Source organism: Rhamphochromis longiceps, linkage group LG13 (assembly GCF_057381845.1).
Source record: "Rhamphochromis longiceps isolate RC_006_pf linkage group LG13, R_longiceps_female_GT1.1, whole genome shotgun sequence".
In the NCBI taxonomy this organism is placed as follows: domain Eukaryota; kingdom Metazoa; phylum Chordata; class Actinopteri; order Cichliformes; family Cichlidae; genus Rhamphochromis; species Rhamphochromis longiceps.
This window is the reverse complement of record NC_140569.1, coordinates 2326372-2346369: the sequence shown is the minus strand read 5'-3', so window position 1 is coordinate 2346369 and position 19998 is coordinate 2326372. Positions and strand designations below refer to the sequence as shown.

Here is a 19998-nt window from a genome sequence, read left to right as displayed (position 1 = left end):
CGTCTGCACGAGTACAATGTTTGGCTATTGGAGCCTCTGCAATACCAGCAGATTTCTGTCAAACTGATGTAGCTGGGCCATGCCCCCTGCTGCAGATGTCTCTTTCCGATTGGCTACGTGAACAGAAATTAGATCTGGAGAGCTGAGAGAGTCTTGCAGAAAGCTACCAGTTAGCCATTGAGCACATTCAAAAGAGTGCTTTACGAAACAAACAAAGCTTTGACAGTAAAGTGCGGGAATCCACCCTTGCCAAGGGAAATAGAGTTGTTTTGAGGACTTGTTCAGACTCACCCTGTTGAATCAGTCTCAAAAGCTTCTCCTTCACCTTATGATGTTTCCACCGAGGTCATTGAAGAAGTGAGGGACAGGAAGTTACTTGTTGGACTATTTGACCATATCCTACATTGATAGTGCACAAAAGTTAAAAAAGTGAACTCGTCTCCTTCTGCAGTACCAGGTAATACCAGGTATTACCGGATTGCCTGACAGCAGGAGGCGCTGTGGCTTAGCTGGTCAAAGTGCCTGTCTAGTAAACAGGAGATCCTGGGTTCAAATCCCAGCAGTGCCTTCCTGTTACTATTTGAAACCATCTTCTTCACAGTGTTCAGACTCACCCTGTTGAATCAGTCTCAAAAGCTTCTCCTTCACCTTATGATGTTTCCACTGAGGTCATTGACGAAGTGAGGAACAGGAAGTTACTTGTTGGACTATTTCACCATATCTTACATTTATAGTGCACAAAAGTAAAAAAAAAAGTTGAACTCGTCTCCTTCTGCAGTACCAGGTAATACCAGGTATTACCGGTTTGCCTGTCAGCAGGAGGCGCTGTGGCTCAGCTGATCAAAGCGCCTGTCTAGTAAACAGGAGATCCTGGGTTCAAATCCCAGCAGTGCCTTCCTGTTACCATTTGAAACCATCTTCTTCACAGTGTTAATTGCATTCTTAATCTTGGAGTTGGGAAATCTTTCAAAGTCTTTGTATGTCCTCAGTTATCCACCTCACGGTACTCTTGAGAGCTTTAAAAACTTCTTTGCACCCGATCTGAGAAGCTTCTTCAGTTCTAGAACAAATGCTGGAGGGTCCCAGGCATTAAACCGCTAGTGGAGCTTCTGAGGGTTGTTCACCCAATATTGATGTCTTGGGCATGTCTAAATCTTCATTGTGTCCTCTTCTTGGAAACGAAGGAGAGAAAGCATAACGCCCAATGCTTCCCGCCATCAGCACTCATTAATGAAATGTAATGGCATTGGTAGGGAGGTAAGGCACTGCTGGGATTTGAACCCAGGATCTCCTGTTTACGAGACAGGCGCTTTGGCCAGCTAAGCCACAGCGCCTTGAGCTGTGTTCCTCTGGCTACTGTCCAACAGCTGGTGGGGAAAAATGTGACAAACCGATTCAAAACTGTGTCTGCAGAGGTTACTTGGTTTTTCCCTTCCCTGAAGGAGGCACTGTAGCTTAGCCGGTCAAAGCACCTGTCTTGTAAACAGGAGATCCTGGGTTCAAATCCCAGCAGTGCCTGTTGAGCTATTTCAAAATAAGAAATTCTGTGTAGGCAACTTTTCCTCAATGTCAAAATAAAAGGAAGTAATCTGTTGAATCTGAAGTTTGGAGGCACTAAAGATTTAGCAAAGGACACCCCAGCAGCTGTGCACCACATGCAGATGAAAAACATCAAAACTGAAAGTCTACTAAAACATGAAACTGCGCAACTGTGACAACAGACATAAATGGACCAGTATAGAAACTGGGTGAGGCAGGGTTATATTGAGCTTTCGTCCCAAAAGTACTGTCAAGATTCTGCAAATCATTCGAGTTACTGATAAGAGAAGGTAAGACTGTTAGGTGTTGTGTTAAAATAAATGCCGAAGAGTTCTCTATTAAAAACAGCATAAGGAGGTGTTCTACTTTCCTCTTATGTTATGGAAAAGTGTATAGGCAGCAGGAATTTGAGTCAGGTCTCGGTATTTCTTGATGATGTCACTCCTTTCTCAGCTACACTTGAGAACCATGAGGAATGATCGCTGAAGGTCCTCCATAGGATGAAAGAATTTACTTTAAAGCTGTCGCCAGAGAAATGTCAGTTCTTCAGGACATCTGTCCAATATCTCAGCCATGTTGTATCATCAGAAGGGCTCAAAACAGATCCAGCTGCCCTCACTACCTGGCCAAGACCAGCTAACATCAAGTAGCTTAAGTCTTTCCTTGGGTTCACTGGATATTACAGGAGGTTTATAAAAGACTATTCCAAGCTTGCAATACCCCTTAATCACTTAAGTGCTGGTTGCCTCCCACTGAAGAGAAAATCCAGTCTGTCTGGCAGAAACCACAAGGTTTCTACCAGTGCGGATCTCAAAAAGCCTTTTTCACGAAAAATGGACCCCAACCGCTGAAGATACTTTTAAGACATTGATTCTCAAGCTCACAACAGCTCCTGTTCTTGGGTTTGCAGATCCAAAGAACATTATATTGTGCACACCGATGCAAGCGCCTATGTTCTCGGTGCAGCCCTATATCAAGAACAGGAGAGCAAGTTAAGAGTCATTGCCTGTGCCAGTAGGGGTCTCTCCAAGTCCGAGCAAAGGTACCCTGCACACAAGCTTGACTTCCTGTCTGTGAAGTGGGCTGTCACCCAGAACGTTTTCCGCTGTATCTATGGAGTAAAATGTACAGTGATGACAGACAATAATCCACTCACATACGTTTTAACATCTGCAAAATTGGACGCAGTAGGGCATTGCTGGTTGGCCGTACTTTCCAGTTTTGATTTTGACATTGAGTATAGTGCTGGGAAGGACAACCAAGATGCAGATGGGCTGTTGAGACGTCCGTATCTGCATGCCTGTGATATATCTGATCAGAGTTCTAATGATGAGGAAAATGCCATTGAAGGCTTTACTGCACAGCTCTTGCGCCGCAACAAAGAGCCAGATTTTCCAACCGAGGCAGTAAAGGCAGTATGCAAGAGACATGAGTATTCCTCAACTCTTGAGGAGGAGGAGGCAGCAGTACCATCGTCTGCACGAGTACAATGTTTGGCTATTGGAGCCTCTGCAATACCAGCAGATTTCTGTCAAACTGATGTAGCTGGGCCATGCCCCCTGCTGCAGATGTCTCTTTCCGATTGGCTACGTGAACAGAAATTAGATCTGGAGAGCTGAGAGAGTCTTGCAGAAAGCTACCAGTTAGCCATTGAGCACATTCAAAAGAGTGCTTTACGAAACAAACAAAGCTTTGACAGTAAAGTGCGGGAATCCACCCTTGCCAAGGGAAATAGAGTTGTTTTGAGGACTTGTTCAGACTCACCCTGTTGAATCAGTCTCAAAAGCTTCTCCTTCACCTTATGATGTTTCCACCGAGGTCATTGAAGAAGTGAGGGACAGGAAGTTACTTGTTGGACTATTTGACCATATCCTACATTGATAGTGCACAAAAGTTAAAAAAGTGAACTCGTCTCCTTCTGCAGTACCAGGTAATACCAGGTATTACCGGATTGCCTGACAGCAGGAGGCGCTGTGGCTTAGCTGGTCAAAGTGCCTGTCTAGTAAACAGGAGATCCTGGGTTCAAATCCCAGCAGTGCCTTCCTGTTACTATTTGAAACCATCTTCTTCACAGTGTTCAGACTCACCCTGTTGAATCAGTCTCAAAAGCTTCTCCTTCACCTTATGATTTTTTCCGCTGAGGTCATTGACGAAGTGAGGAACAGGAAGTTACTTGTTGGACTATTTGACCATATCTTACATTTATAGTGCACAAAAGTAAAAAAAAAAGTTGAACTCGTCTCCTTCTGCAGTACCAGGTAATACCAGGTATTACCGGTTTGCCTGTCAGCAGGAGGCGCTGTGGCTCAGCTGATCAAAGCGCCTGTCTAGTAAACAGGAGATCCTGGGTTCAAATCCCAGCAGTGCCTTCCTGTTACCATTTGAAACCATCTTCTTCACAGTGTTAATTGCATTCTTAATCTTGGAGTTGGGAAATCTTTCAAAGTCTTTGTATGTCCTCAGTTATCCACCTCACGGTACTCTTGAGAGCTTTAAAAACTTCTTTGCACCCGATCCGAGAAGCTTCTTCAGTTCTAGAACAAATGCTGGAGGGTCCCAGGCATTAAACCGCTAGTGGAGCTTCTGAGGGTTGTTCACCCAATATTGATGTCTTGGGCATGTCTAAATCTTCATTGTGTCCTCTTCTTGGAAACGAAGGAGAGAAAGCATAACGCCCAATGCTTCCCGCCATCAGCACTCATTAATGAAATGTAATGGCATTGGTAGGGAGGTAAGGCACTGCTGGGATTTGAACCCAGGATCTCCTGTTTACGAGACAGGCGCTTTGGCCAGCTAAGCCACAGCGCCTTGAGCTGTGTTCCTCTGGCTACTGTCCAACAGCTGGTGGGGAAAAATGTGACAAACCGATTCAAAACTGTGTCTGCAGAGGTTACTTGGTTTTTCCCTTCCCTGAAGGAGGCACTGTAGCTTAGCCGGTCAAAGCACCTGTCTTGTAAACAGGAGATCCTGGGTTCAAATCCCAGCAGTGCCTGTTGAGCTATTTCAAAATAAGAAATTCTGTGTAGGCAACTTTTCCTCAATGTCAAAATAAAAGGAAGTAATCTGTTGAATCTGAAGTTTGGAGGCACTAAAGATTTAGCAAAGGACACCCCAGCAGCTGTGCACCACATGCAGATGAAAAACATCAAAACTGAAAGTCTACTAAAACATGAAACTGCGCAACTGTGACAACAGACATAAATGGACCAGTATAGAAACTGGGTGAGGCAGGGTTATATTGAGCTTTCGTCCCAAAAGTACTGTCAAGATTCTGCAAATCATTCGAGTTACTGATAAGAGAAGGTAAGACTGTTAGGTGTTGTGTTAAAATAAATGCCGAAGAGTTCTCTATTAAAAACAGCATAAGGAGGTGTTCTACTTTCCTCTTATGTTATGGAAAAGTGTATAGGCAGCAGGAATTTGAGTCAGGTCTCGGTATTTCTTGATGATGTCACTCCTTTCTCAGCTACACTTGAGAACCATGAGGAATGATCGCTGAAGGTCCTCCATAGGATGAAAGAATTTACTTTAAAGCTGTCGCCAGAGAAATGTCAGTTCTTCAGGACATCTGTCCAATATCTCAGCCATGTTGTATCATCAGAAGGGCTCAAAACAGATCCAGCTGCCCTCACTACCTGGCCAAGACCAGCTAACATCAAGTAGCTTAAGTCTTTCCTTGGGTTCACTGGATATTACAGGAGGTTTATAAAAGACTATTCCAAGCTTGCAATACCCCTTAATCACTTAAGTGCTGGTTGCCTCCCACTGAAGAGAAAATCCAGTCTGTCTGGCAGAAACCACAAGGTTTCTACCAGTGCGGATCTCAAAAAGCCTTTTTCACGAAAAATGGACCCCAACCGCTGAAGATACTTTTAAGACATTGATTCTCAAGCTCACAACAGCTCCTGTTCTTGGGTTTGCAGATCCAAAGAACATTATATTGTGCACACCGATGCAAGCGCCTATGTTCTCGGTGCAGCCCTATATCAAGAACAGGAGAGCAAGTTAAGAGTCATTGCCTGTGCCAGTAGGGGTCTCTCCAAGTCCGAGCAAAGGTACCCTGCACACAAGCTTGACTTCCTGTCTGTGAAGTGGGCTGTCACCCAGAACGTTTTCCGCTGTATCTATGGAGTAAAATGTACAGTGATGACAGACAATAATCCACTCACATACGTTTTAACATCTGCAAAATTGGACGCAGTAGGGCATTGCTGGTTGGCCGTACTTTCCAGTTTTGATTTTGACATTGAGTATAGTGCTGGGAAGGACAACCAAGATGCAGATGGGCTGTTGAGACGTCCGTATCTGCATGCCTGTGATATATCTGATCAGAGTTCTAATGATGAGGAAAATGCCATTGAAGGCTTTACTGCACAGCTCTTGCGCCGCAACAAAGAGCCAGATTTTCCAACCGAGGCAGTAAAGGCAGTATGCAAGAGACATGAGTATTCCTCAACTCTTGAGGAGGAGGAGGCAGCAGTACCATCGTCTGCACGAGTACAATGTTTGGCTATTGGAGCCTCTGCAATACCAGCAGATTTCTGTCAAACTGATGTAGCTGGGCCATGCCCCCTGCTGCAGATGTCTCTTTCCGATTGGCTACGTGAACAGAAATTAGATCTGGAGAGCTGAGAGAGTCTTGCAGAAAGCTACCAGTTAGCCATTGAGCACATTCAAAAGAGTGCTTTACGAAACAAACAAAGCTTTGACAGTAAAGTGCGGGAATCCACCCTTGCCAAGGGAAATAGAGTTGTTTTGAGGACTTGTTCAGACTCACCCTGTTGAATCAGTCTCAAAAGCTTCTCCTTCACCTTATGATGTTTCCACCGAGGTCATTGAAGAAGTGAGGAACAGGAAGTTACTTGTTGGACTATTTGACCATATCCTACATTGATAGTGCACAAAAGTTAAAAAAGTGAACTCGTCTCCTTCTGCAGTACCAGGTAATACCAGGTATTACCGGATTGCCTGACAGCAGGAGGCGCTGTGGCTTAGCTGGTCAAAGTGCCTGTCTAGTAAACAGGAGATCCTGGGTTCAAATCCCAGCAGTGCCTTCCTGTTACTATTTGAAACCATCTTCTTCACAGTGTTCAGACTCACCCTGTTGAATCAGTCTCAAAAGCTTCTCCTTCACCTTATGATTTTTTCCGCTGAGGTCATTGACGAAGTGAGGAACAGGAAGTTACTTGTTGGACTATTTGACCATATCTTACATTTATAGTGCACAAAAGTAAAAAAAAAAGTTGAACTCGTCTCCTTCTGCAGTACCAGGTAATACCAGGTATTACCGGTTTGCCTGTCAGCAGGAGGCGCTGTGGCTCAGCTGATCAAAGCGCCTGTCTAGTAAACAGGAGATCCTGGGTTCAAATCCCAGCAGTGCCTTCCTGTTACCATTTGAAACCATCTTCTTCACAGTGTTAATTGCATTCTTAATCTTGGAGTTGGGAAATCTTTCAAAGTCTTTGTATGTCCTCAGTTATCCACCTCACGGTACTCTTGAGAGCTTTAAAAACTTCTTTGCACCCAATCCGAGAAGCTTCTTCAGTTCTAGAACAAATGCTGGAGGGTCCCAGGCATTAAACCGCTAGTGGAGCTTCTGAGGGTTGTTCACCCAATATTGATGTCTTGGGCATGTCTAAATCTTCATTGTGTCCTCTTCTTGGAAACGAAGGAGAGAAAGCATAACGCCCAATGCTTCCCGCCATCAGCACTCATTAATGAAATGTAATGGCATTGGTAGGGAGGTAAGGCACTGCTGGGATTTGAACCCAGGATCTCCTGTTTACGAGACAGGCGCTTTGGCCAGCTAAGCCACAGCGCCTTGAGCTGTGTTCCTCTGGCTACTGTCCAACAGCTGGTGGGGAAAAATGTGACAAACCGATTCAAAACTGTGTCTGCAGAGGTTACTTGGTTTTTCCCTTCCCTGAAGGAGGCACTGTAGCTTAGCCGGTCAAAGCACCTGTCTTGTAAACAGGAGATCCTGGGTTCAAATCCCAGCAGTGCCTGTTGAGCTATTTCAAAATAAGAAATTCTGTGTAGGCAACTTTTCCTCAATGTCAAAATAAAAGGAAGTAATCTGTTGAATCTGAAGTTTGGAGGCACTAAAGATTTAGCAAAGGACACCCCAGCAGCTGTGCACCACATGCAGATGAAAAACATCAAAACTGAAAGTCTACTAAAACATGAAACTGCGCAACTGTGACAACAGACATAAATGGACCAGTATAGAAACTGGGTGAGGCAGGGTTATATTGAGCTTTCGTCCCAAAAGTACTGTCAAGATTCTGCAAATCATTCGAGTTACTGATAAGAGAAGGTAAGACTGTTAGGTGTTGTGTTAAAATAAATGCCGAAGAGTTCTCTATTAAAAACAGCATAAGGAGGTGTTCTACTTTCCTCTTATGTTATGGAAAAGTGTATAGGCAGCAGGAATTTGAGTCAGGTCTCGGTATTTCTTGATGATGTCACTCCTTTCTCAGCTACACTTGAGAACCATGAGGAATGATCGCTGAAGGTCCTCCATAGGATGAAAGAATTTACTTTAAAGCTGTCGCCAGAGAAATGTCAGTTCTTCAGGACATCTGTCCAATATCTCAGCCATGTTGTATCATCAGAAGGGCTCAAAACAGATCCAGCTGCCCTCACTACCTGGCCAAGACCAGCTAACATCAAGTAGCTTAAGTCTTTCCTTGGGTTCACTGGATATTACAGGAGGTTTATAAAAGACTATTCCAAGCTTGCAATACCCCTTAATCACTTAAGTGCTGGTTGCCTCCCACTGAAGAGAAAATCCAGTCTGTCTGGCAGAAACCACAAGGTTTCTACCAGTGCGGATCTCAAAAAGCCTTTTTCACGAAAAATGGACCCCAACCGCTGAAGATACTTTTAAGACATTGATTCTCAAGCTCACAACAGCTCCTGTTCTTGGGTTTGCAGATCCAAAGAACATTATATTGTGCACACCGATGCAAGCGCCCATGTTCTCGGTGCAGCCCTATATCAAGAACAGGAGAGCAAGTTAAGAGTCATTGCCTGTGCCAGTAGGGGTCTCTCCAAGTCCGAGCAAAGGTACCCTGCACACAAGCTTGACTTCCTGTCTGTGAAGTGGGCTGTCACCCAGAACGTTTTCCGCTGTATCTATGGAGTAAAATGTACAGTGATGACAGACAATAATCCACTCACATACGTTTTAACATCTGCAAAATTGGACGCAGTAGGGCATTGCTGGTTGGCCGTACTTTCCAGTTTTGATTTTGACATTGAGTATAGTGCTGGGAAGGACAACCAAGATGCAGATGGGCTGTTGAGACGTCCGTATCTGCATGCCTGTGATATATCTGATCAGAGTTCTAATGATGAGGAAAATGCCATTGAAGGCTTTACTGCACAGCTCTTGCGCCGCAACAAAGAGCCAGATTTTCCAACCGAGGCAGTAAAGGCAGTATGCAAGAGACATGAGTATTCCTCAACTCTTGAGGAGGAGGAGGCAGCAGTACCATCGTCTGCACGAGTACAATGTTTGGCTATTGGAGCCTCTGCAATACCAGCAGATTTCTGTCAAACTGATGTAGCTGGGCCATGCCCCCTGCTGCAGATGTCTCTTTCCGATTGGCTACGTGAACAGAAATTAGATCTGGAGAGCTGAGAGAGTCTTGCAGAAAGCTACCAGTTAGCCATTGAGCACATTCAAAAGAGTGCTTTACGAAACAAACAAAGCTTTGACAGTAAAGTGCGGGAATCCACCCTTGCCAAGGGAAATAGAGTTGTTTTGAGGACTTGTTCAGACTCACCCTGTTGAATCAGTCTCAAAAGCTTCTCCTTCACCTTATGATGTTTCCACCGAGGTCATTGAAGAAGTGAGGAACAGGAAGTTACTTGTTGGACTATTTGACCATATCCTACATTGATAGTGCACAAAAGTTAAAAAAGTGAACTCGTCTCCTTCTGCAGTACCAGGTAATACCAGGTATTACCGGATTGCCTGACAGCAGGAGGCGCTGTGGCTTAGCTGGTCAAAGTGCCTGTCTAGTAAACAGGAGATCCTGGGTTCAAATCCCAGCAGTGCCTTCCTGTTACTATTTGAAACCATCTTCTTCACAGTGTTCAGACTCACCCTGTTGAATCAGTCTCAAAAGCTTCTCCTTCACCTTATGATTTTTTCCGCTGAGGTCATTGACGAAGTGAGGAACAGGAAGTTACTTGTTGGACTATTTGACCATATCTTACATTTATAGTGCACAAAAGTAAAAAAAAAAGTTGAACTCGTCTCCTTCTGCAGTACCAGGTAATACCAGGTATTACCGGTTTGCCTGTCAGCAGGAGGCGCTGTGGCTCAGCTGGTCACAGCGCCTGTCTAGTAAACAGGAGATCCTGGGTTCAAATCCCAGCAGTGCCTTCCTGTTACCATTTGAAACCATCTTCTTCACAGTGTTAATTGCATTCTTAATCTTGGAGTTGGGAAATCTTTCAAAGTCTTTGTATGTCCTCAGTTATCCACCTCACGGTACTCTTGAGAGCTTTAAAAACTTCTTTGCACCCAATCCGAGAAGCTTCTTCAGTTCTAGAACAAATGCTGGAGGGTCCCAGGCATTAAACCGCTAGTGGAGCTTCTGAGGGTTGTTCACCCAATATTGATGTCTTGGGCATGTCTAAATCTTCATTGTGTCCTCTTCTTGGAAACGAAGGAGAGAAAGCATAACGCCCAATGCTTCCCGCCATCAGCACTCATTAATGAAATGTAATGGCATTGGTAGGGAGGTAAGGCACTGCTGGGATTTGAACCCAGGATCTCCTGTTTACGAGACAGGCGCTTTGGCCAGCTAAGCCACAGCGCCTTGAGCTGTGTTCCTCTGGCTACTGTCCAACAGCTGGTGGGGAAAAATGTGACAAACCGATTCAAAACTGTGTCTGCAGAGGTTACTTGGTTTTTCCCTTCCCTGAAGGAGGCACTGTAGCTTAGCCGGTCAAAGCACCTGTCTTGTAAACAGGAGATCCTGGGTTCAAATCCCAGCAGTGCCTGTTGAGCTATTTCAAAATAAGAAATTCTGTGTAGGCAACTTTTCCTCAATGTCAAAATAAAAGGAAGTAATCTGTTGAATCTGAAGTTTGGAGGCACTAAAGATTTAGCAAAGGACACCCCAGCAGCTGTGCACCACATGCAGATGAAAAACATCAAAACTGAAAGTCTACTAAAACATGAAACTGCGCAACTGTGACAACAGACATAAATGGACCAGTATAGAAACTGGGTGAGGCAGGGTTATATTGAGCTTTCGTCCCAAAAGTACTGTCAAGATTCTGCAAATCATTCGAGTTACTGATAAGAGAAGGTAAGACTGTTAGGTGTTGTGTTAAAATAAATGCCGAAGAGTTCTCTATTAAAAACAGCATAAGGAGGTGTTCTACTTTCCTCTTATGTTATGGAAAAGTGTATAGGCAGCAGGAATTTGAGTCAGGTCTCGGTTTTTCTTGATGATGTCACTCCTTTCTCAGCTACACTTGAGAACCATGAGGAATGATCGCTGAAGGTCCTCCATAGGATGAAAGAATTTACTTTAAAGCTGTCGCCAGAGAAATGTCAGTTCTTCAGGACATCTGTCCAATATCTCAGCCATGTTGTATCATCAGAAGGGCTCAAAACAGATCCAGCTGCCCTCACTACCTGGCCAAGACCAGCTAACATCAAGTAGCTTAAGTCTTTCCTTGGGTTCACTGGATATTACAGGAGGTTTATAAAAGACTATTCCAAGCTTGCAATACCCCTTAATCACTTAAGTGCTGGTTGCCTCCCACTGAAGAGAAAATCCAGTCTGTCTGGCAGAAACCACAAGGTTTCTACCAGTGCGGATCTCAAAAAGCCTTTTTCACGAAAAATGGACCCCAACCGCTGAAGATACTTTTAAGACATTGATTCTCAAGCTCACAACAGCTCCTGTTCTTGGGTTTGCAGATCCAAAGAACATTATATTGTGCACACCGATGCAAGCGTCCATGTTCTCGGTGCAGCCCTATATCAAGAACAGGAGAGCAAGTCATTGCCTGTGCCAGTAGGGGTCTCTCCAAGTCCGAGCAAAGGTACCCTGCACACAAGCTTGACTTCCTGTCTGTGAAGTGGGCTGTCACCCAGAACGTTTTCCGCTGTATCTATGGAGTAAAATGTACAGTGATGACAGACAATAATCCACTCACATACGTTTTAACATCTGCAAAGTTGGACGCAGTAGGGCATTGCTGGTTGGCCGTACTTTCCAGTTTTGATTTTGACATTGAGTATAGTGCTGGGAAGGACAACCAAGATGCAGATGGGCTGTTGAGACGTCCGTATCTGCATGCCTGTGATATATCTGATCAGAGTTCTAATGATGAGGAAAATGCCATTGAAGGCTTTACTGCACAGCTCTTGCGCCGCAACAAAGAGCCAGATTTTCCAACCGAGGCAGTAAAGGCAGTATGCAAGAGACATGAGTATTCCTCAACTCTTGAGGAGGAGGAGGCAGCAGTACCATCGTCTGCACGAGTACAATGTTTGGCTATTGGAGCCTCTGCAATACCAGCAGATTTCTGTCAAACTGATGTAGCTGGGCCATGCCCCCTGCTGCAGATGTCTCTTTCCGATTGGCTACGTGAACAGAAATTAGATCTGGAGAGCTGAGAGAGTCTTGCAGAAAGCTACCAGTTAGCCATTGAGCACATTCAAAAGAGTGCTTTACGAAACAAACAAAGCTTTGACAGTAAAGTGCGGGAATCCACCCTTGCCAAGGGAAATAGAGTTGTTTTGAGGACTTGTTCAGACTCACCCTGTTGAATCAGTCTCAAAAGCTTCTCCTTCACCTTATGATGTTTCCACCGAGGTCATTGAAGAAGTGAGGAACAGGAAGTTACTTGTTGGACTATTTGACCATATCCTACATTGATAGTGCACAAAAGTTAAAAAAGTGAACTCGTCTCCTTCTGCAGTACCAGGTAATACCAGGTATTACCGGATTGCCTGACAGCAGGAGGCGCTGTGGCTCAGCTGGTCAAAGTGCCTGTCTAGTAAACAGGAGATCCTGGGTTCAAATCCCAGCAGTGCCTTCCTGTTACCATTTGAAACCATCTTCTTCACAGTGTTCAGACTCACCCTGTTGAATCAGTCTCAAAAGCTTCTCCTTCACCTTATGATTTTTTCCGCTGAGGTCATTGACGAAGTGAGGAACAGGAAGTTACTTGTTGGACTATTTGACCATATCTTACATTTATAGTGCACAAAAGTAAAAAAAAAAGTTGAACTCGTCTCCTTCTGCAGTACCAGGTAATACCAGGTATTACCGGTTTGCCTGTCAGCAGGAGGCGCTGTGGCTCAGCTGATCAAAGCGCCTGTCTAGTAAACAGGAGATCCTGGGTTCAAATCCCAGCAGTGCCTTCCTGTTACCATTTGAAACCATCTTCTTCACAGTGTTAATTGCATTCTTAATCTTGGAGTTGGGAAATCTTTCAAAGTCTTTGTATGTCCTCAGTTATCCACCTCACGGTACTCTTGAGAGCTTTAAAAACTTCTTTGCACCCAATCCGAGAAGCTTCTTCAGTTCTAGAACAAATGCTGGAGGGTCCCAGGCATTAAACCGCTAGTGGAGCTTCTGAGGGTTGTTCACCCAATATTGATGTCTTGGGCATGTCTAAATCTTCATTGTGTCCTCTTCTTGGAAACGAAGGAGAGAAAGCATAACGCCCAATGCTTCCCGCCATCAGCACTCATTAATGAAATGTAATGGCATTGGTAGGGAGGTAAGGCACTGCTGGGATTTGAACCCAGGATCTCCTGTTTACGAGACAGGCGCTTTGGCCAGCTAAGCCACAGCGCCTTGAGCTGTGTTCCTCTGGCTACTGTCCAACAGCTGGTGGGGAAAAATGTGACAAACCGATTCAAAACTGTGTCTGCAGAGGTTACTTGGTTTTTCCCTTCCCTGAAGGAGGCACTGTAGCTTAGCCGGTCAAAGCACCTGTCTTGTAAACAGGAGATCCTGGGTTCAAATCCCAGCAGTGCCTGTTGAGCTATTTCAAAATAAGAAATTCTGTGTAGGCAACTTTTCCTCAATGTCAAAATAAAAGGAAGTAATCTGTTGAATCTGAAGTTTGGAGGCACTAAAGATTTAGCAAAGGACACCCCAGCAGCTGTGCACCACATGCAGATGAAAAACATCAAAACTGAAAGTCTACTAAAACATGAAACTGCGCAACTGTGACAACAGACATAAATGGACCAGTATAGAAACTGGGTGAGGCAGGGTTATATTGAGCTTTCGTCCCAAAAGTACTGTCAAGATTCTGCAAATCATTCGAGTTACTGATAAGAGAAGGTAAGACTGTTAGGTGTTGTGTTAAAATAAATGCCGAAGAGTTCTCTATTAAAAACAGCATAAGGAGGTGTTCTACTTTCCTCTTATGTTATGGAAAAGTGTATAGGCAGCAGGAATTTGAGTCAGGTCTCGGTATTTCTTGATGATGTCACTCCTTTCTCAGCTACACTTGAGAACCATGAGGAATGATCGCTGAAGGTCCTCCATAGGATGAAAGAATTTACTTTAAAGCTGTCGCCAGAGAAATGTCAGTTCTTCAGGACATCTGTCCAATATCTCAGCCATGTTGTATCATCAGAAGGGCTCAAAACAGATCCAGCTGCCCTCACTACCTGGCCAAGACCAGCTAACATCAAGTAGCTTAAGTCTTTCCTTGGGTTCACTGGATATTACAGGAGGTTTATAAAAGACTATTCCAAGCTTGCAATACCCCTTAATCACTTAAGTGCTGGTTGCCTCCCACTGAAGAGAAAATCCAGTCTGTCTGGCAGAAACCACAAGGTTTCTACCAGTGCGGATCTCAAAAAGCCTTTTTCACGAAAAATGGACCCCAACCGCTGAAGATACTTTTAAGACATTGATTCTCAAGCTCACAACAGCTCCTGTTCTTGGGTTTGCAGATCCAAAGAACATTATATTGTGCACACCGATGCAAGCGTCCATGTTCTCGGTGCAGCCCTATATCAAGAACAGGAGAGCAAGTCATTGCCTGTGCCAGTAGGGGTCTCTCCAAGTCCGAGCAAAGGTACCCTGCACACAAGCTTGACTTCCTGTCTGTGAAGTGGGCTGTCACCCAGAACGTTTTCCGCTGTATCTATGGAGTAAAATGTACAGTGATGACAGACAATAATCCACTCACATACGTTTTAACATCTGCAAAGTTGGACGCAGTAGGGCATTGCTGGTTGGCCGTACTTTCCAGTTTTGATTTTGACATTGAGTATAGTGCTGGGAAGGACAACCAAGATGCAGATGGGCTGTTGAGACGTCCGTATCTGCATGCCTGTGATATATCTGATCAGAGTTCTAATGATGAGGAAAATGCCATTGAAGGCTTTACTGCACAGCTCTTGCGCCGCAACAAAGAGCCAGATTTTCCAACCGAGGCAGTAAAGGCAGTATGCAAGAGACATGAGTATTCCTCAACTCTTGAGGAGGAGGAGGCAGCAGTACCATCGTCTGCACGAGTACAATGTTTGGCTATTGGAGCCTCTGCAATACCAGCAGATTTCTGTCAAACTGATGTAGCTGGGCCATGCCCCCTGCTGCAGATGTCTCTTTCCGATTGGCTACGTGAACAGAAATTAGATCTGGAGAGCTGAGAGAGTCTTGCAGAAAGCTACCAGTTAGCCATTGAGCACATTCAAAAGAGTGCTTTACGAAACAAACAAAGCTTTGACAGTAAAGTGCGGGAATCCACCCTTGCCAAGGGAAATAGAGTTGTTTTGAGGACTTGTTCAGACTCACCCTGTTGAATCAGTCTCAAAAGCTTCTCCTTCACCTTATGATGTTTCCACCGAGGTCATTGAAGAAGTGAGGAACAGGAAGTTACTTGTTGGACTATTTGACCATATCCTACATTGATAGTGCACAAAAGTTAAAAAAGTGAACTCGTCTCCTTCTGCAGTACCAGGTAATACCAGGTATTACCGGATTGCCTGACAGCAGGAGGCGCTGTGGCTCAGCTGGTCAAAGTGCCTGTCTAGTAAACAGGAGATCCTGGGTTCAAATCCCAGCAGTGCCTTCCTGTTACCATTTGAAACCATCTTCTTCACAGTGTTCAGACTCACCCTGTTGAATCAGTCTCAAAAGCTTCTCCTTCACCTTATGATTTTTTCCGCTGAGGTCATTGACGAAGTGAGGAACAGGAAGTTACTTGTTGGACTATTTGACCATATCTTACATTTATAGTGCACAAAAGTAAAAAAAAAAAGTTGAACTCGTCTCCTTCTGCAGTACCAGGTAATACCAGGTATTACCGGTTTGCCTGTCAGCAGGAGGCGCTGTGGCTCAGCTGGTCAAAGCGCCTGTCTAGTAAACAGGAGATCCTGGGTTCAAATCCCAGCAGTGCCTTCCTGTTACCATTTGAAACCATCTTCTTCACAGTGTTAATTGCATTCTTAATCTTGGAGTTGGGAAATCTTTCAAAGTCTTTGTATGTCCTCAGTTATCCACCTCACGGTACTCTTGAGAGCTTTAAAAACTTCTTTGCACCCAATCCGAGAAGCTTCTTCAGTTCTAGAACAAATGCTGGAGGGTCCCAGGCATTAAACCGCTAGTGGAGCTTCTGAGGGTTGTTCACCCAATATTGATGTCTTGGGCATGTCTAAATCTTCATTGTGTCCTCTTCTTGGAAACGAAGGAGAGAAAGCATAACGCCCAATGCTTCCCGCCATCAGCACTCATTAATGAAATGTAATGGCATTGGTAGGGAGGTAAGGCACTGCTGGGATTTGAACCCAGGAGCTCCTGTTTACGAGACAGGCGCTTTGGCCAGCTAAGCCACAGCGCCTTGAGCTGTGTTCCTCTGGCTACTGTCCAACAGCTGGTGGGGAAAAATGTGACAAACCGATTCAAAACTGTGTCTGCAGAGGTTACTTGGTTTTTCCCTTCCCTGAAGGAGGCACTGTAGCTTAGCCGGTCAAAGCACCTGTCTTGTAAACAGGAGATCCTGGGTTCAAATCCCAGCAGTGCCTGTTGAGCTATTTCAAAATAAGAAATTCTGTGTAGGCAACTTTTCCTCAATGTCAAAATAAAAGGAAGTAATCTGTTGAATCTGAAGTTTGGAGGCACTAAAGATTTAGCAAAGGACACCCCAGCAGCTGTGCACCACATGCAGATGAAAAACATCAAAACTGAAAGTCTACTAAAACATGAAACTGCGCAACTGTGACAACAGACATAAATGGACCAGTATAGAAACTGGGTGAGGCAGGGTTATATTGAGCTTTCGTCCCAAAAGTACTGTCAAGATTCTGCAAATCATTCGAGTTACTGATAAGAGAAGGTAAGACTGTTAGGTGTTGTGTTAAAATAAATGCCGAAGAGTTCTCTATTAAAAACAGCATAAGGAGGTGTTCTACTTTCCTCTTATGTTATGGAAAAGTGTATAGGCAGCAGGAATTTGAGTCAGGTCTCGGTTTTTCTTGATGATGTCACTCCTTTCTCAGCTACACTTGAGAACCATGAGGAATGATCGCTGAAGGTCCTCCATAGGATGAAAGAATTTACTTTAAAGCTGTCGCCAGAGAAATGTCAGTTCTTCAGGACATCTGTCCAATATCTCAGCCATGTTGTATCATCAGAAGGGCTCAAAACAGATCCAGCTGCCCTCACTACCTGGCCAAGACCAGCTAACATCAAGTAGCTTAAGTCTTTCCTTGGGTTCACTGGATATTACAGGAGGTTTATAAAAGACTATTCCAAGCTTGCAATACCCCTTAATCACTTAAGTGCTGGTTGCCTCCCACTGAAGAGAAAATCCAGTCTGTCTGGCAGAAACCACAAGGTTTCTACCAGTGCGGATCTCAAAAAGCCTTTTTCACGAAAAATGGACCCCAACCGCTGAAGATACTTTTAAGACATTGATTCTCAAGCTCACAACAGCTCCTGTTCTTGGGTTTGCAGATCCAAAGAACATTATATTGTGCACACCGATGCAAGCGTCCATGTTCTCGGTGCAGCCCTATATCAAGAACAGGAGAGCAAGTCATTGCCTGTGCCAGTAGGGGTCTCTCCAAGTCCGAGCAAAGGTACCCTGCACACAAGCTTGACTTCCTGTCTGTGAAGTGGGCTGTCACCCAGAACGTTTTCCGCTGTATCTATGGAGTAAAATGTACAGTGATGACAGACAATAATCCACTCACATACGTTTTAACATCTGCAAAGTTGGACGCAGTAGGGCATTGCTGGTTGGCCGTACTTTCCAGTTTTGATTTTGACATTGAGTATAGTGCTGGGAAGGACAACCAAGATGCAGATGGGCTGTTGAGACGTCCGTATCTGCATGCCTGTGATATATCTGATCAGAGTTCTAATGATGAGGAAAATGCCATTGAAGGCTTTACTGCACAGCTCTTGCGCCGCAACAAAGAGCCAGATTTTCCAACCGAGGCAGTAAAGGCAGTATGCAAGAGACATGAGTATTCCTCAACTCTTGAGGAGGAGGAGGCAGCAGTACCATCGTCTGCACGAGTACAATGTTTGGCTATTGGAGCCTCTGCAATACCAGCAGATTTCTGTCAAACTGATGTAGCTGGGCCATGCCCCCTGCTGCAGATGTCTCTTTCCGATTGGCTACGTGAACAGAAATTAGATCTGGAGAGCTGAGAGAGTCTTGCAGAAAGCTACCAGTTAGCCATTGAGCACATTCAAAAGAGTGCTTTACGAAACAAACAAAGCTTTGACAGTAAAGTGCGGGAATCCACCCTTGCCAAGGGAAATAGAGTTGTTTTGAGGACTTGTTCAGACTCACCCTGTTGAATCAGTCTCAAAAGCTTCTCCTTCACCTTATGATGTTTCCACCGAGGTCATTGAAGAAGTGAGGAACAGGAAGTTACTTGTTGGACTATTTGACCATATCCTACATTGATAGTGCACAAAAGTTAAAAAAGTGAACTCGTCTCCTTCTGCAGTACCAGGTAATACCAGGTATTACCGGATTGCCTGACAGCAGGAGGTGCTGTGGCTTAGCTGGTCAAAGTGCCTGTCTAGTAAACAGGAGATCCTGGGTTCAAATCCCAGCAGTGCCTTCCTGTTACTATTTGAAACCATCTTCTTCACAGTGTTCAGACTCACCCTGTTGAATCAGTCTCAAAAGCTTCTCCTTCACCTTGTGATTTTTTCCGCTGAGGTCATTGACGAAGTGAGGAACAGGAAGTTACTTGTTGGACTATTTGACCATATCTTACATTTATAGTGCACAAAAGTAAAAAAAAAAAATTTGAACTCGTCTCCTTCTGCAGTACCAGGTAATACCAGGTATTACCGGTTTGCCTGTCAGCAGGAGGCGCTGTGGCTCAGCTGGTCAAAGCGCCTGTCTAGTAAACAGGAGATCCTGGGTTCAAATCCCAGCAGTGCCTTCCTGTTACCATTTGAAACCATCTTCTTCACAGTGTTAATTGCATTCTTAATCTTGGAGTTGGGAAATCTTTCAAAGTCTTTGTATGTCCTCAGTTATCCACCTCACGGTACTCTTGAGAGCTTTAAAAACTTCTTTGCACCCAATCCGAGAAGCTTCTTCAGTTCTAGAACAAATGCTGGAGGGTCCCAGGCATTAAACCGCTAGTGGAGCTTCTGAGGGTTGTTCACCCAATATTGATGTCTTGGGCATGTCTAAATCTTCATTGTGTCCTCTTCTTGGAAACGAAGGAGAGAAAGCATAACGCCCAATGCTTCCCGCCATCAGCACTCATTAATGAAATGTAATGGCATTGGTAGGGAGGTAAGGCACTGCTGGGATTTGAACCCAGGATCTCCTGTTTACGAGACAGGCGCTTTGGCCAGCTAAGCCACAGCGCCTTGAGCTGTGTTCCTCTGGCTACTGTCCAACAGCTGGTGGGGAAAAATGTGACAAACCGATTCAAAACTGTGTCTGCAGAGGTTACTTGGTTTTTCCCTTCCCTGAAGGAGGCACTGTAGCTTAGCCGGTCAAAGCACCTGTCTTGTAAACAGGAGATCCTGGGTTCAAATCCCAGCAGTGCCTGTTGAGCTATTTCAAAATAAGAAATTCTGTGTAGGCAACTTTTCCTCAATGTCAAAATAAAAGGAAGTAATCTGTTGAATCTGAAGTTTGGAGGCACTAAAGATTTAGCAAAGGACACCCCAGCAGCTGTGCACCACATGCAGATGAAAAACATCAAAACTGAAAGTCTACTAAAACATGAAACTGCGCAACTGTGACAACAGACATAAATGGACCAGTATAGAAACTGGGTGAGGCAGGGTTATATTGAGCTTTCGTCCCAAAAGTACTGTCAAGATTCTGCAAATCATTCGAGTTACTGATAAGAGAAGGTAAGACTGTTAGGTGTTGTGTTAAAATAAATGCCGAAGAGTTCTCTATTAAAAACAGCATAAGGAGGTGTTCTACTTTCCTCTTATGTTATGGAAAAGTGTATAGGCA

General features: G+C 44.5%; 28 non-coding genes across 28 annotated transcripts; 21 read left to right on the top strand and 7 right to left on the bottom strand.

The window, feature by feature from the left end:
- Window positions 1–494: 494 nt before the first annotated feature.
- Window positions 495–568, top strand: trnat-agu (transfer RNA threonine (anticodon AGU)). Its single transcript has one exon. It is a non-coding gene; the product is annotated as a tRNA-Thr (tRNA).
- A 253-nt stretch (window positions 569–821) lies between these two features.
- trnat-agu (transfer RNA threonine (anticodon AGU)) lies at window positions 822–895 on the top strand. Its single transcript has one exon. It is a non-coding gene; the product is annotated as a tRNA-Thr (tRNA).
- A 365-nt stretch (window positions 896–1260) lies between these two features.
- Window positions 1261–1334, bottom strand: trnat-cgu (transfer RNA threonine (anticodon CGU)). The gene has a single exon. It is a non-coding gene; the product is annotated as a tRNA-Thr (tRNA).
- A 110-nt stretch (window positions 1335–1444) lies between these two features.
- Window positions 1445–1518, top strand: trnat-ugu (transfer RNA threonine (anticodon UGU)). Its single transcript has one exon. It is a non-coding gene; the product is annotated as a tRNA-Thr (tRNA).
- Window positions 1519–3506: 1988 nt separating this feature from the next.
- Window positions 3507–3580, top strand: trnat-agu (transfer RNA threonine (anticodon AGU)). Its single transcript has one exon. It is a non-coding gene; the product is annotated as a tRNA-Thr (tRNA).
- Window positions 3581–3834: 254 nt separating this feature from the next.
- trnat-agu (transfer RNA threonine (anticodon AGU)) lies at window positions 3835–3908 on the top strand. Its single transcript has one exon. It is a non-coding gene; the product is annotated as a tRNA-Thr (tRNA).
- Window positions 3909–4273: 365 nt separating this feature from the next.
- On the bottom strand, window positions 4274–4347 carry trnat-cgu (transfer RNA threonine (anticodon CGU)). The gene has a single exon. It is a non-coding gene; the product is annotated as a tRNA-Thr (tRNA).
- Window positions 4348–4457: 110 nt separating this feature from the next.
- Window positions 4458–4531, top strand: trnat-ugu (transfer RNA threonine (anticodon UGU)). Its single transcript has one exon. It is a non-coding gene; the product is annotated as a tRNA-Thr (tRNA).
- A 1988-nt stretch (window positions 4532–6519) lies between these two features.
- Window positions 6520–6593, top strand: trnat-agu (transfer RNA threonine (anticodon AGU)). Its single transcript has one exon. It is a non-coding gene; the product is annotated as a tRNA-Thr (tRNA).
- A 254-nt stretch (window positions 6594–6847) lies between these two features.
- trnat-agu (transfer RNA threonine (anticodon AGU)) lies at window positions 6848–6921 on the top strand. Its single transcript has one exon. It is a non-coding gene; the product is annotated as a tRNA-Thr (tRNA).
- A 365-nt stretch (window positions 6922–7286) lies between these two features.
- On the bottom strand, window positions 7287–7360 carry trnat-cgu (transfer RNA threonine (anticodon CGU)). The gene has a single exon. It is a non-coding gene; the product is annotated as a tRNA-Thr (tRNA).
- A 110-nt stretch (window positions 7361–7470) lies between these two features.
- On the top strand, window positions 7471–7544 carry trnat-ugu (transfer RNA threonine (anticodon UGU)). The gene has a single exon. It is a non-coding gene; the product is annotated as a tRNA-Thr (tRNA).
- Window positions 7545–9532: 1988 nt separating this feature from the next.
- Window positions 9533–9606, top strand: trnat-agu (transfer RNA threonine (anticodon AGU)). The gene has a single exon. It is a non-coding gene; the product is annotated as a tRNA-Thr (tRNA).
- A 254-nt stretch (window positions 9607–9860) lies between these two features.
- Window positions 9861–9934, top strand: trnat-agu (transfer RNA threonine (anticodon AGU)). Its single transcript has one exon. It is a non-coding gene; the product is annotated as a tRNA-Thr (tRNA).
- Window positions 9935–10299: 365 nt separating this feature from the next.
- On the bottom strand, window positions 10300–10373 carry trnat-cgu (transfer RNA threonine (anticodon CGU)). The gene has a single exon. It is a non-coding gene; the product is annotated as a tRNA-Thr (tRNA).
- Window positions 10374–10483: 110 nt separating this feature from the next.
- trnat-ugu (transfer RNA threonine (anticodon UGU)) lies at window positions 10484–10557 on the top strand. Its single transcript has one exon. It is a non-coding gene; the product is annotated as a tRNA-Thr (tRNA).
- A 1981-nt stretch (window positions 10558–12538) lies between these two features.
- Window positions 12539–12612, top strand: trnat-agu (transfer RNA threonine (anticodon AGU)). Its single transcript has one exon. It is a non-coding gene; the product is annotated as a tRNA-Thr (tRNA).
- Window positions 12613–12866: 254 nt separating this feature from the next.
- trnat-agu (transfer RNA threonine (anticodon AGU)) lies at window positions 12867–12940 on the top strand. Its single transcript has one exon. It is a non-coding gene; the product is annotated as a tRNA-Thr (tRNA).
- A 365-nt stretch (window positions 12941–13305) lies between these two features.
- On the bottom strand, window positions 13306–13379 carry trnat-cgu (transfer RNA threonine (anticodon CGU)). Its single transcript has one exon. It is a non-coding gene; the product is annotated as a tRNA-Thr (tRNA).
- Window positions 13380–13489: 110 nt separating this feature from the next.
- Window positions 13490–13563, top strand: trnat-ugu (transfer RNA threonine (anticodon UGU)). Its single transcript has one exon. It is a non-coding gene; the product is annotated as a tRNA-Thr (tRNA).
- A 1981-nt stretch (window positions 13564–15544) lies between these two features.
- trnat-agu (transfer RNA threonine (anticodon AGU)) lies at window positions 15545–15618 on the top strand. Its single transcript has one exon. It is a non-coding gene; the product is annotated as a tRNA-Thr (tRNA).
- Window positions 15619–15873: 255 nt separating this feature from the next.
- On the top strand, window positions 15874–15947 carry trnat-agu (transfer RNA threonine (anticodon AGU)). The gene has a single exon. It is a non-coding gene; the product is annotated as a tRNA-Thr (tRNA).
- Window positions 15948–16312: 365 nt separating this feature from the next.
- trnat-cgu (transfer RNA threonine (anticodon CGU)) lies at window positions 16313–16386 on the bottom strand. Its single transcript has one exon. It is a non-coding gene; the product is annotated as a tRNA-Thr (tRNA).
- Window positions 16387–16496: 110 nt separating this feature from the next.
- On the top strand, window positions 16497–16570 carry trnat-ugu (transfer RNA threonine (anticodon UGU)). The gene has a single exon. It is a non-coding gene; the product is annotated as a tRNA-Thr (tRNA).
- A 1981-nt stretch (window positions 16571–18551) lies between these two features.
- trnat-agu (transfer RNA threonine (anticodon AGU)) lies at window positions 18552–18625 on the top strand. The gene has a single exon. It is a non-coding gene; the product is annotated as a tRNA-Thr (tRNA).
- Window positions 18626–18881: 256 nt separating this feature from the next.
- On the top strand, window positions 18882–18955 carry trnat-agu (transfer RNA threonine (anticodon AGU)). Its single transcript has one exon. It is a non-coding gene; the product is annotated as a tRNA-Thr (tRNA).
- Window positions 18956–19320: 365 nt separating this feature from the next.
- On the bottom strand, window positions 19321–19394 carry trnat-cgu (transfer RNA threonine (anticodon CGU)). The gene has a single exon. It is a non-coding gene; the product is annotated as a tRNA-Thr (tRNA).
- A 110-nt stretch (window positions 19395–19504) lies between these two features.
- trnat-ugu (transfer RNA threonine (anticodon UGU)) lies at window positions 19505–19578 on the top strand. The gene has a single exon. It is a non-coding gene; the product is annotated as a tRNA-Thr (tRNA).
- Window positions 19579–19998: the final 420 nt, after the last annotated feature.